The sequence below is a fragment of the Podarcis muralis genome, chromosome 16 (assembly GCF_964188315.1).
Source record: "Podarcis muralis chromosome 16, rPodMur119.hap1.1, whole genome shotgun sequence".
Lineage (NCBI taxonomy): Eukaryota > Metazoa > Chordata > Lepidosauria > Squamata > Lacertidae > Podarcis > Podarcis muralis.
The window spans coordinates 12,373,761-12,387,380 of record NC_135670.1 but is presented as its reverse complement, the minus strand read 5'-3'; the positions used below and the strand labels follow the sequence as shown (position 1 = coordinate 12,387,380).

Here is a 13,620-nt window from a genome sequence, read left to right as displayed (position 1 = left end):
TAGTCCAGTATGAATCCACCACTTTTGCACCATCAATGACATGGTGCAGGATACCTGCAAAAACAGAACTGCCTGGAGGAGCCCTAGAAGGCAAAGGCAATAAAGGCAGGAAGGAAAAGCACAATGGGAAGGCAGAGTATTTAAAACCCATCAGCCTCAGCTCTAGGTTAGAGGGACACAACAGACAAGAAGGACAACCTGATTTGGGGTGGGGGGAGTGCTATTTTAATATATAACTCCCAGAGTCAAAAAATTCTTAATGCTCAGCCTCTGGTTGGCCCTTGATTAGATGATCTTCCACATCCTTTCTAGCAATGCAGACAAATGATTCTGAATGCCAATGACTGAGAATGGCCGGCGGGACACACACACGCAATCCCAACCCTCTTCCGGTATAGGTGTAAGAAAAGCAGAAAGAAATTCTCAATGAGGTTCTTGTTTGTCTGGAAGCAACAATATGGAGTTCCAAGTCCCGGAGGGTATATCAGGAGGTGGTGGTGGTGGGGAGAGGAGTTAGGACATCCAAATATGCAACGCCTCACTTTATTTCACCAATGCAATTATCCCAAGCTGTTCGCTGCAATGGCACAATGTGGATTTATTACCTTCCTCACTCTCCGGGGGAGTGAGAGAGAGAGTTTAATCACCAGGCTGAAAATCCTGGCAGCTTTCAGATTTCAAAACACAAGTCGGGCTGACTCTTTGTGGCCTGGTGCCTTGTCCATGAAGCTATGACCAATGTGGTGGGGAGGGGGAATCATGTGCTTAAAAATTAATGCATGTCATTGATGTGCTCCATTCTAGTTCCAAAATTTGCTACCTTCCCCCAAAAATAAATAAACAAAAACCCTATGCTGGAATATTTTTGTAAAGATGACAGAGCTAAAAGGGCATGGAATGAGGAGAGAGAGGAAAAATGGCCTAGGGCGGCTGGACTCTTATTAATCTGCCCCAGGAGTGGTTTAAGAGTCAATCCCTCTATTCAGGGGACTCTGGGAATTGTAGCTCTGTGAAGGAGATGGGGGTCTCTTAAGAAATCTCAGTACCCTTAACAAACTACAGTTTCCATTATTCTTTGGGGGAAACCTTGACTATTTAAAATGGTGTGACACTGCTGATGGAGGCCTCTATTTCTGGATCGATATATTTTGGGGCCCATGACAATTTCACACATGTTCCTTCATAAGTCCCTTCCAACCTGTTTCTACAGTAATCTGTCCAAAAAAACCGCACCAAACTACATGAAAAATTGTATTTAAATAGCAATTTGTATTTAAATAGCATTTTATTATTTATTTAAGAACATACTTTATCTCAATATAAACATATTTCAGTGCATTTTATCATACACTACTCAGTGCATTTTATCATACTTAAGTTGCGTCTTCCTTTAAGTTCCACTGTACCTAACAGAACTTGCACTCCATTCTCTTGAAACTGAAGTACCTTGTGTTTTCAGTGTTCCTAAATTCTTAGCTTTGGAGGGCATGGAACAACACCTTTTTGGTGTTTTTCTCTGCATGCTTTATCCAAAGTGACCCTAGGAGCCAATCCTCAGCGGCTACAATCATCACAAAGAGCGAGAAGACTTATGTGGCTTTTTTTTTTAAAAAAAAAGAAGCCCTTTCATATTGGACGGCGCTAGGACTCTTGGGAACAGGAACCCTGCTGGGATCCTATTGCAGAAATAGTCATGGATTTTTGACACCCCGCCCCATAACCCCAGCACAATTCACCTCTGATCTGGAGAGAATAGATACTTTTTTAATGTAAACCTACCAACTCCCCTTTGACAGTTCATCCATCTGATGAAACAGTGTCTAAGCTACCAAAGCTCAATGCCACAATCAATGTGTTAGTCTTTAAGGTGCCACAGGACTCTGCTGTTTATGCTCCCTTCTGCTTCGCTTCAGGCCACTGTATATCAGTTTCACAGGATGACCTCAGATCTAGAAAGTGAATTATTCCACCACCAGCACCACTGGCACCAGCAGCAGCCCTCCCTTCTCCCATGTACTTTCTCCAGTGCCACTCGCAGAAGGCCTGGAATGACTCCCATTATTTTTAACGGCTTTCTTCTCCCATTAAGAAGGGCATGAAAAACAACCACTTCGAGCAGCCAGGGATTCAAATTAGCACATCCCCACTTAAACAACCTCAATATGTTTTGCTTAAAGGAGGAGCACTGATGGCGGCGCTTAAAGCAAATTTGTGGACAGTCAGGAACAAAAAGTGCCAGACTGGGCAGAGGCAAACATGAGGACATTCTCACTGGATGAGACCAGGGACTTGCCTTGTACTGTACCTAGTTCCCAGTGGTGGCCAGTCAGATGTTTCTCAGAAGCAAAACCTTTTCCCAAGGTGACACAAAGCAAACTGTGATGTTTCTCGTAATGTATACAGACGGGCCTTAATAGAGCTTTGCAGAAGGTCCCAGGTTCAGTTCCCAGTCGCATCTCCAGGTAGGGGTGGGAAAAGATTCCTCCCCAAAATCCTGGAGAACCACAGCCAGTCAGCTAGATGGGCCAATGGTCTTTAACTTATTAGTCCGCTTTCTTGGTGGTAGAGCAACTGCTCTGCATTCAGAAAATCACAGGTTCAATCCCAGACATCTCCAAGAAGGCTGGGAAAGAACATGTCGGAAAACCCTGGAGAGCTACAGCCAGTCAGTGTAGACAATATTAGACAAACTAATCATCTGATGCTCAAGCAGTGCCTTCCAATAGAGATATATCCAATGTTAGTCCTACTCAGAACAGCCCCCTTGAAATGAATCATGAATGCCAATGGGTCTGCTCTGAGTGTCGGATACAACCCTAGTTTTCCATAGACAAGGAGATTCTGGCCGGGGGAGGGAGAGAGGGAGCAGTCAAACCTCCGTTCCCCTTACATGCATCCTAAAGGTACGGTACCATGTTCTTAAAAAATAAAAGAAAAAAAACTTTCAATTGGTCCTGACGGGTATTCCAGTCAGCTCTGCATTTTCAGCAGGCAACTTCCTCCATTCCTACGCTCCCCACCCTCTGAGCAAACTCATTTCTAAGAAACATAAATTTAGAAAAAGGGAGAAAGGAGGGGGAGAAGGAAAGCAGCAGCTAATTTACAAAGAACAGGGAATCTCTTGTTGCCCATTCATAATTAATGGAACTCCTGCTTACAACTATTCTTGTGGCAGACACACACACACACTGTCCAATTTGTGCACAAGGCTGGAAAAAGAGGCAGGTTTGGCTGTGGACAATGTCTTTCTCTCTGTGTGTCTCTTTTTCACATGACAGGAGGTTAAGAGGCAGGACAGGAGCCTGAAAGGGAATTCTTCGTCAGCTCAGGGTGGATTCCCAGATCCCAGCAGCGGCAGGGGACTACAGCAGCTTTCGCCAACGTGGTGCCCTTCAGATGTTTTGGACTACGACTCCCATCAACCCCAGATAGTGCTGACCGGAGTTTATGGGAGTTCTAGTCCAAAACATCTGAAGGGCACTGCATTGAGAAAAGTTGTGCTTCCCAAAAGAACAGAGGGAGCTGCCTCGTTCCCCTCTCCTGAAGCACTTTTTCCTTTCGCCAAAATATGAAAGGTTTCAAAGCACCCCCAGAAGGAAAAACTGTGAGCATCCAGAGCGAGGTGGAGGTTAACAAAACCAGACCGGATACATGTGCCCAAGAGTAAGGCACCACAATGGCCTTGCCTAGGATTCCTGGTTGCACACAGCAGCAGGAAAACTAGATGAGAGCTCGTAGCTGTGCAAACACAGTCAAGGCCCATGACCTTCACTTTTCTGACTCAAACTCCACCTCCTCAAGCATCAAAATGTCTTCTGCTCTTCCATTCTTCCTCCCTTCCTGGACCTCATGCCCAGAACGCATTCCCATAATGCCCTCTTAGCCTTTTCAAATCCCTCCTTGAAGCCCAGCTGTTCAGTGAGGTCTTGCCCCCCCTCCCAATAGGGGGACCCATCTAGTCCAGCATCCTGTTCTCACAGCGGCCAAGCAGATGTGCACGGGATGCCTACAAGCAAGACCTGAGCATAACAGCACACACACCCCCACATGGTTTCCAGCAACCGGCATTCAGAAGCATACTGCATCCAACTGTGTAGGCAGAACATAGCCATCAGGGTTGGTAGCCTTATCGTCCATGAATCTGCCTACTCTTTTAGAGTTGTCCAAGTTGGTGGTCATCACTGCCTCTTTTGGGAGCAAATCCTACAGTTTAACTATGCACTGTTTGTAAAGTCCTTATTTTTGTCTGCCCTGAATCTTTCGGTTGTGCTGGGTGTTTCCTGAGTTCCATTGTTACGAGAGAGGCAGAAAAAAACTGCTCCCTGTTCACTTTATCGACATCATGCACATCCTAGCATAGCCTTCCCCAACCTGGTGCCCTCCAGATGTTGTTGGACTATAACTCCCATCATCCACTGGCCATACTGGCTAGGGCTGATGGAAACTGCAGTCCAACATCCTGAGGCTGGGGGAGGCTGCCCTTCTGCAACTAAGCCAAAATGCATGTAATGGCAATAATTGCAGGTTCTTCCCCTGTTTACCTCTGTCTCTACTTCCTCCTCCTCCCTCTGTAGTCTCCCCTGTGCCTGTTGCCAAGATGGTGAGCCCCTTGGGGCAGGGATCTGCCCTTGTATTCTTTGTACAGCACCACATATATGGGTGGTGCATAATAATAATAATAATAATAATAATAATAATAATACCAAGATTTCGCCTGCCTTTAGCATGATGACATTTCATCCACAGGTTGCCATCACCTTCCAGTCTCCAGACACATCAAAGAATAACTCTGAGGCAAAGCTGGATTCTGCAGCTGTGGTTCTGCAAGCATCTGCCATCAGGGATGCCATAGACTGGGGACCAGGGAGTGGGTTGGGGAGAAATTTGATTCAGTTCACATTCAAAGGAGAACCTCCCTAATTCATACTGTCAGAAACAATACAATAACCCAAAGAGCCATCCCTCAAAATTCCCAATTGTCCAAATTTTGCAATGCTGTTCTCCAACCAAGTATTGTGTAAAGAAATATAGGTCTAAAAATGCATGTATCAGTTAAAATAACATACCAAAATATTTGTCGTGCAAAGAAGTGTATATCAGGCAAAACTGTATACAAAAATATGTGCGTTAGGAGAAATTCATACTGGAATGCTTCTGAATTTCCATGAAGATTAAAAAATAAATAAATCACACTTGTGGAAATGTATAGAACAAAACTTATGAGTAGAAAAATGAGAAATGGAGAGAAACTGAAATGGCCAGATTTGCCATTCTCTACCACAGCCCCCCAAGCAGGTCTGAGGTCGAGTCAGAGAGTGTGCACTTATGGAACACCTAGAAGGAAAGGAATCATAGGCCGGTGCTGCTGTATAGGCCTGAGGGTCAGACCCTAAATGAGGATCAAGGTTCCACAGCTCTGCCATTGTAGGTTCACCTGCCCTACTCCCCAGTGAGTTCCTGAAAGAGAACTAATTGTCCAGTCAATGCCAGGCAACACAACTCCCAGCTCTCTGCTCTTTCAAATTGCTACCAGCTCAGCAAAGGCGCAGAGGGTTTAGGCCCTCTGTGCCCAGTTTGCTATTTATGCTCAGTGGACCTCAGAGCTGCTGAGCTCATCTACTGCCACCATCATGCCTGCCAATCTGCAATATGTGAATAATACTGGCTCACCTTGCAGGGTTGATGTAAGAAATATTAAAATAATGGGTGTAAAGTGCTTTAGAGAACCCATATGGTGCTCTGGTTAGAGAGGTTGAGCTTGAAGAGGGGTGCTGAGCTCAAATCTCCGCTCAGCCCCAATCTCTGACAATTAGCTATTGTGAAGATAAAGCTGGGACAATGTACACTGCTTTGAGCAATTTGGGGAAAAAAGTGAAATAAAATGCAAGGAAATTTACTATTGTGGAGCAAACCACACACACACACACACACACACACACACACACACAAACACCATGAGAAAGTGATGTCACCTCTCCACTCCAAATCTCTAACCTGCCTGTTCAGTGGGAATTAAACTATTCTAGGAGGATGTTCATATCAGAATATCCAAGGCCCAGTGAACATAACAAATGCTGCCATTTCCAGAACACCCGAGCCTCCACCACACTGTTATGTTGAACCCCACAGAATGCCCCACAATATACATACATATATACATATATATATATATATAATATGTGCCAGGCCCAAACCTTGCCTCAGAATGGATTAGGAGGGTTTTGCAAGGCTATTTAGCAGCGTGCAAGATTCAAAAGAGTAATCAAAGTACCTCTCCATTTCTTTGCTATTAAATGAGAAGAAAGCTCCAATCAGAACATCAAAGGCGAGGAATTAAACTGTCTCTGAGCTTGGCAGAGGAGGAGCAAAATCACACATAACATATGCATGCACACTTTTATTTTTAAACATATATTTCCATATCTAATCTCACAGGAAGGAAGGAATTATGCTCCCTGTTTGTTCTTTGGGCCCCATGCGATGGCCGCTTCTCTGTTCATTAAGCAGATCGCCTCGCAGCTCCGAAATGAACCATTAGCAGATTAATTAATAAGGAAGCACTTTGAAAGTGCTGCTACTTAGACCTATCAAGGATTGGCACCAGGATTCGGTGGGGGGAGATGGAGAAGAGACCATCAGTATGCCTTCTTAACTAGCAAGCAGGAGCAGGGATCAGCCATGACAAACTGAGGGCACAGCCAGGTGATTTGTATGAATGAGCCAAGCTAGATGCCGTTTTTTAAAAAACAAATGTCACCTCCAGTTTCCTCATCCCTGGATTTAGGGGTTACTAAGCCCTGTAAAAGCAGGCAAGTTCTGGGATCCTGGGGAAAGGTGACTGACAGTCCAAATGGGCCAGAAGCAAGTGCCTAGTCTAAAACATTTAGCAGTCAAGTCCCAAGCAGCAATCAGGAAAGAGCAGCAGGGGCTTGGGCGGTGTCCCCACACCAGAGGAAAGTTGTTCAGACTGAGAAGCAAGCTGCGAGGCTGGAGCTTTATAGGAGATGCTGCTCAAGGATTGGACATTGGAAGTCAGCTGACAGAATGCTCAGGCAGCCTGGTACTGCAGCCCAGATGGCCCCCTGCAAGCACCAAGTCAGTCTGCCACCCTTGTCATAGAAACAGCATTGGCAGGTGGTAACCCTGGTGAGAGCTCTAGTTTGAGATTTGCTCTGCCCGCTATGAGACATACTGGCTTAAAAAAAAGCAGACTCAAGGCCCCAGCATCCGCCCTCCTTGCCACCTGCCAGAGCCAGCCTTGGGCTGCCCTGCACTAGCAGGTTTACTGCTGGAGTTCATGCACAGCTGACCAATATACATGCACTACTGTGCCAAGCGCCTTGGGCCCCAGCTGCACACTGCAGCAGCAAAACAAGACAGGAGTTCATGGATGTGCCACTGTGGGAGAAAGACAAAGGATGCCGCCTGAGGGTGTTTTCGAGGGATGATGCAAGCAGAGTCTAGTGTTTCCATTATGTGCAACTTCAGAATGATGTCACAACACGACATCATACTTTCCAGCCCCCATAGTCTCCAGGGTCCTCAGACACAGACTGGTGGGGGGGGGGCAGCCTTTAAACAGTTGTGTTCAAGGCTAGCCTAGTGAGCAAAGAGGGAGATAAGAAAAGAAGACTCCCATTGTTTGGGAGCTTCATCCAGCTTGGCTTTGATCTTCTGCCAGAGCTTTGCAAGGAAAACAATAAAGAGTAGGTTTATAGTGCAATCCTGTGCATGCCAACTCAGAAGTTCCCTTAACTTACTCCCTGGGGAGTGTGTAGAGCAGGGGTGAGGAACCTCAGACCTGACGGACAAATGTGGCCCTCTAGGCCTTCCTAGCTGGCCCTCCAAAATCTCCCTGGGCCATCCATCTAATGGGAAATTTACCTTTTTCTTCCCTCCAAAGTTCTTATTTCTTACCAGTTCCCCTTATGCTGCTGGAAGGTAATGCAGACTGAGGTCTTTACATAGGAATGTAGAAAGCTGTCATACTAAATCAGATAACTGGGCCATCAATAGCTCAGTATTATCTGCACTCTGGGGTTTCAGACAGCAGGCATTCCCAGCCCTACCAGGAGATGCCGCAGGTTGAACCTGGGACCTTCTACATGCAGAGCAGATGCTCCACCACTGAGCCACAGCTCTTCCCAAAACAAGCTGTGAAATTTCAGACAGCCTGCCATTTAAATTTTATTCTTCTGCTCTCCTTCCAGGCTCCAAGTTCAGTTCTACCTCTCCACCCACCAACCCCACTAGCAAGGGGCCAATATATCTGGAATTTAAAAGGCTGCCAACCCTGCTCCTTCTGTGCTCCTCAGCAGCACCAGCTATGCTGGTCCCAGTCACCCATGTCAGCGCAGGAAGCGGCTTCATACCAAGTCAGACCAACAAGTCAGGTCCATCTAGCTCAGGGTTCTCTACACTGATTGGCAGCCGTTCTCCAGGGTTTCAGGCAGGGGGCTCTGGAGGTGTCAGGGTCTGAACCTGGGACCTTCTATGTGCAAAGCAGATGCTCTGCCACTGAGCTACAACCATTCCCTCCCCAAAAGGAGACGGGAAAGAAGAGAGGAAAGCAAAAAAAGGAGGGAGGCAGAAAGCAAAAGGGCCTGCAGCTGGGCTAACCAGCTTCCCAATCCTCACAATGAAAGGCAATCTAATGTCTGCAGGGTTTTTAGAAACCGCTTCTCAGTAGCATGGGGTTCTTACAAATTGGCTTGAAGTCTCCCGAGTGCTTGTGCAACGGGAGGTGCAGAGGGCCGGCCTCCCTCGCCCAGCATCTTTGTCCGCAGCAGCAAGGAGCATTTGTGTTATGGAAATGTAAGAGCCGGAAGTCGGGGCTTCCAATTAATTCCCGGAAAAAGAGGGGATTTTTGCAGGCCACCACTGTGCAGTCCTGATCGGAACCCCACCCTCCTTTGTCTTCCAGCCCCACTCTCTCTTTCCTCTCCCCGCCCCTCTCGCAAATTAATCTGAAGGTGGATTTGTGCCATGGCGTGAAAGAAAGGTATCTTGGTGACCGCGTCATCTTAGGCTTACGTGAAGCGCCATCCATCAGAGCAGAAATTAAGAGAAATTGTGGGAGCTGAGTTTCTCTCTCTCTCTATTTTGTATGGCAGCTCAAGAGGAAGGGGCAGACTACCTGTGATGAGAGCAACAGGCCATCACTGTACCTATTTCAGCCCTGAACCCATTTCTCTTGCCCCACTCCATAACATCTCATTTGGCCTAGACCGCCATGTCCTGCTGCTATGTTTTCCCACTTCTGCCAGTGGCAGACAATGGTGTGGAGTGGGAACTCTACACGGAGATGTCATTCTCAGCAGCAGCTCCACCTTCCACATAATGTGTCAAATCACATGCTCCATGTGCACTTTACCTTTAACGCACTATCATACCACTTTAAAATGCCCTGGCTTCCCTTGAAGAATATTGGGAACTGCGATTTGATAAGGATGCTACAATTCCCAGTGTTCCCTGGAAAGAGGGATTGATGGTCTGGGAACTGACACTGTCCATTTAATATTGCATCTGAGTATTATATGAGTATATGAAATGTACATTCACATAAAGGACATTCTAGTCAGTGTTGTGCTTGCATTCCATATCTGGAGAAGTTGCACCCTGCCTTTCCATTAAAACAACATTCAAGGTTTCTTTATATTCATTTAATTGCAGAAACCAATTTAGGCTTCACATGTGAAAATGCCCTATAGGGGGAATATGTACTCTGGAATCTAAATAGCACCAACAACCACGTGAAAGAAAGGCATGGGGCCTCAAATCCTCTACAGCAGCTGTTTTCAAACTTGGCTTTAGTGTTCCTCAGAACAGTGGTGGACTTTGGGCTCTTAGATTTCAGCAGCACCCTGTGCAATGTTATAATTTGCTGTCCCCCCACCACCACCTCTTGCAAGGATTCCACATCATACCTGCAGTGCCTCCTGCGATGCTGGCACCCAGTGCAGCTGACCCAGCCGTGCTAACCTAAAATCACCTCTGCTCAGGTTTATCAGGTTGCCTTCAGATTCAGGTGCATACAAAAAAAATTAGGCTTGTGCAATTTAAAGTGGATTAAAGCACTCTGGAGCCACAAATCCACCTAAAAACAACATGACTTTGCATTTTGGAAAGTGATTGGGAAATGCATTAAAAAGTGTGGGATGAACAACCGATAAAATATCATGCAAGCAGCTCAAGATTAATGTTCCCTGTTGTGTAACCTACCCACAAACAAATCAGAACGACTGCTCAACAAACACCAGACATGGTCTAACCTCCATGTAAGCTTCATGCAAGGAAATCAGGATGCATTCTCAGGAAACAGGTTGTCTTGGGGATTCATCACTGAGAAGTAAGGGAAGTGAGAAACATAAAGGCACCAAGATTCCCTGGCAGACGGTTTGCTTGCACCTCCCAGTTTTCCCTTGGAGTGCACAGGTGAAAAGAGGCATTGGTGGAATTCTGCCGCATTCAGTTCACACAAAGCAATGAGTGATGCCAACAGGCCTGGCTGGTGCCTGATGTGATCTCTGTGCCCTAGAACAGATCCCAGAATACTTCACACAGTGCAGAGGTTCTGTGGCAAACGAAGGTCAGGTCTATCCTACTCACTTCTATGCTCTGGGCATGAGCACCACTGATCACTGATATGAATTCTTGGGACCAGCTACTATATATTCAAGAAAGTTGTTTCTTTGCTATCCATTTGGACACCTCTTAAGATATTGTAACCAAATTTTACAGAATAGTTCCTGAGATCAAATAAAAGGTTTCCATCTATGTATATAAAATTATAATTATTTTAAGTATTGTGCTATTTTAGATTTTATGTACATTTCTGTTTTATGGTTTTTGCCTTTATTCTAAACAATCCACTCAGGTTATTGAGTAGTATAGAACCATTTTTTAATTTATATTTTTAAAATCTATATAAAGTAAGAGTTTGGGGGAGGGAAGGAAAAATTAAAATGGTGATTGTTGGTATATGCACAACAATTTTACAACCTTTTTTTTAAAAAAAAAAGTTTAAACAGAGGGTGGGACCACACATTTAGCAGAAGGAGATGGGTAGATACTGTACCACCTCTAGACATATCACTTTTGAATGAACTACAGTGTTGAGACACACACAACTCTCTGTAAATAAAAAATAAGCACATCGCATGGAAAGGCTCTTGCCCAGAACTTCTGCCTGCTGTGTTGCCTTTCTACTTACAGAGTTTTTAAACACAGAGAACTGTTCAATACTGTGACACTCCCCAACTCCCTGCTATCCAAAGTGGTTCAGCCAGTGCTACCCGAACTCAGCAGGCTACCACCTCCTCATTCTGCCGCATGGGTAACCTGGACCTAAAAATAATATTAAAAATAAGAATGATGTGGACCCTGGACCCTAAAGGCAGAATGTTGAAAAACAACTGCCCAGCTAAAGCCTAGAGTTGGTGTATGCGCGTGTGGAGTAAAGCAGCCTTTGCTGTGCCCTTTGCAGCTCAGCGGTCTGAGCATTTGCCAGTCAGTGCCTGCCTTTGATCCGTCAGGCTCGGCAGGGCTGCATGCAGGCACCGCAGCATGCAAGGTTCTGTTGGGCAGTGGGAAGCAACTCCCCTGCTTTTGCAGCCTTCTCCTGCTTTTGCAGACTTTAACCGCCTTCTCAAATGACTTTTTTGCAGGTTTTAGAAGCTGCTGTCTGGTCCTGCGGCCTCTGCCTTGCCAACCTGATTCCATCAGCATTTTGCCGTCGCTGGGAGGATACACTCCACTGCCAGATCATAGAAGGAATACTTTGATGATTTGGAGTCCCACCTGTACTTTTTTTGTGGGGTTGAAAATAACCTTTATTCTCAGCATAACAAATCAGCCCCCTCCACCTGCCTGTGACAAGTCAGCTCTGCGGATCAACCAGGCTGGTGGCCACTGCTTGCTCCCCCATCTTAGCCCAGCTCTGAAGAAGCATCCCTCTGAGATCTGCTTGAGAATTGCTGAATGTAAGTTTTGGAGAAAGCAGGGAAAAGGAGGGAGGAAAGCTTAAGCGGTGGGTCTGGGAAAGGCTAAACCAGAACTCTTTTTCGAACCACACTGTCCCAAATGTTCAAATTCAAGGGAAGACACCGATTCACCATTATGATGGGATCTCAAATTGGCACCAGCTCAGACCACCGGATCTGAAGGCGAATAAGCAAAGGAAGAGAAAAGCAGGTGGAAGAACTGCTGGGGAGGAGGAAAGCGTTCCCTTTCCCGCAAAGGGCATTTTCCCGAGCCACTTTGGCGTGGCCTATGGTGGGCCAGAAGGTGTCCTTGGAATTTATCTGTACACTGAGAGGAGCAAAGGAGAGGCGACTGGCAGGCAACCCACAGCATGTAAAACAGCTCCTTTCAACTAGCAAGTGGTCTTGAAGCCTTCAGGAAGGTCGATGGGAAAAAGAGGAGGAGGAAATCAACGTTAAAAGGCAAGATCCGAGAACCCTAACCTCCGCCAGCCACTTCTCTGAATCTAAGAGACAGGTAAAGATTATTCATTGAAGCGCTGAACTCACAGCTGTGCCCTAAACCAGTGTGCTGGTCTTCCATCAGCTGTTGCAAAGCTCTGTGAATCTAATCCATCCTTTAAATAAAGGCAGACAGCACTGAATGGGAAATGGAAGGATAGCCATTCTGGAAAGAGCTGAGAAAAAAACAAGAGCTAAAGTAGGCTGAATAGGAGGCAAAGGCAGCAGGCGAGAGATCGCTGAGTTCCGATTGCAGCTCTTGGAGAGAAAGAGCAGTTATGGCAGGGATTAGGAGCCTGTGGTCCTCCAGATGTTACTGGACTCCAACTCCCATCAGCCTTAGCCAGCAATCAAGGATGATGGGAACTGTAGTCCACTTACAGCTTCCCCAGCCTGTTGTAGGGATGGGAAAGAAATTTGATTTTGTTAGCGTTTAGAGGCAAATCTATCTAATGTGCACGTCCAAGTCAATACACAAATTGAAATGCTGCCATTCTCTGCAATTTGCACTTTGAAATTTGCAATGCAGTTCTCCAGTCAAGGAATGTGTTAAAAATGCACAGACCAGGGTAGAATGTGCATAGTAATGCTTATATTAGTGAAAACACCATATACAAATGCATTCTATTGGGGGGAATTGCTCTGCAAAGATACATGTACATTAGGTAAAACTGCATACATTTTTTTTCAAAGTTATGATACATTTGCAATAAAATGCCAATAAATTATAAAGGACTTTTTTAAAAAAAAAATGCATACTGATGTGGAAAACTGAAGACTGGAAAAATGAGAAATTGAGAAAAACTGAAACTGATAGATTTGCCCGTCTCTATCCCTAAATTACAGCAAATGATAATTACAGAAGCACTTCTAGGTTCTGTAGCACAGCACCACTGTGTACTACCCATGGACTCCAGAAGGAAGGCTTTTATGGGACTGGCCCGTTTCATGCTGCAAGTATACTATGCAGCTGGTTACAGTTGGGAACTAAGCATATAAAGTAGCTTAGTTAGTAGAGCATGAGACTCTTAATCTCAGGGTCAAGGGTTCAAGCCCCACGTTGGGCAAGAGACTTCTGCATTGCATGGGTTGGACTTGACAACCCTCAAGATCCCTTCCAACTCTACAATTCTGTGAT

General features: G+C 45.6%; 2 protein-coding genes across 5 annotated transcripts in view; one reads left to right on the top strand and one right to left on the bottom strand.

Moving 5' to 3' along the window:
* The window catches only part of MACROD1 (mono-ADP ribosylhydrolase 1), a 311,595-nt gene that overhangs the window by 211,909 nt on the left and 86,066 nt on the right, over positions 1–13,620 (bottom strand). The window lies entirely within an intron of this gene.
* The window catches only part of FLRT1 (fibronectin leucine rich transmembrane protein 1), a 159,662-nt gene that overhangs the window by 103,014 nt on the left and 43,028 nt on the right, over positions 1–13,620 (top strand). Inside the window, exon 2 of one of the 2 annotated variants that reach the window (XM_028709917.2) lies at positions 11,667–12,498. The exons of the other annotated variant lie outside the window; for it this stretch is intronic. The gene's annotated coding sequence lies outside the window, so the exon portion shown is untranslated. The remainder of the gene's footprint in view (positions 1–11,666; positions 12,499–13,620) is intronic. 2 annotated transcript variants of the gene reach the window in all.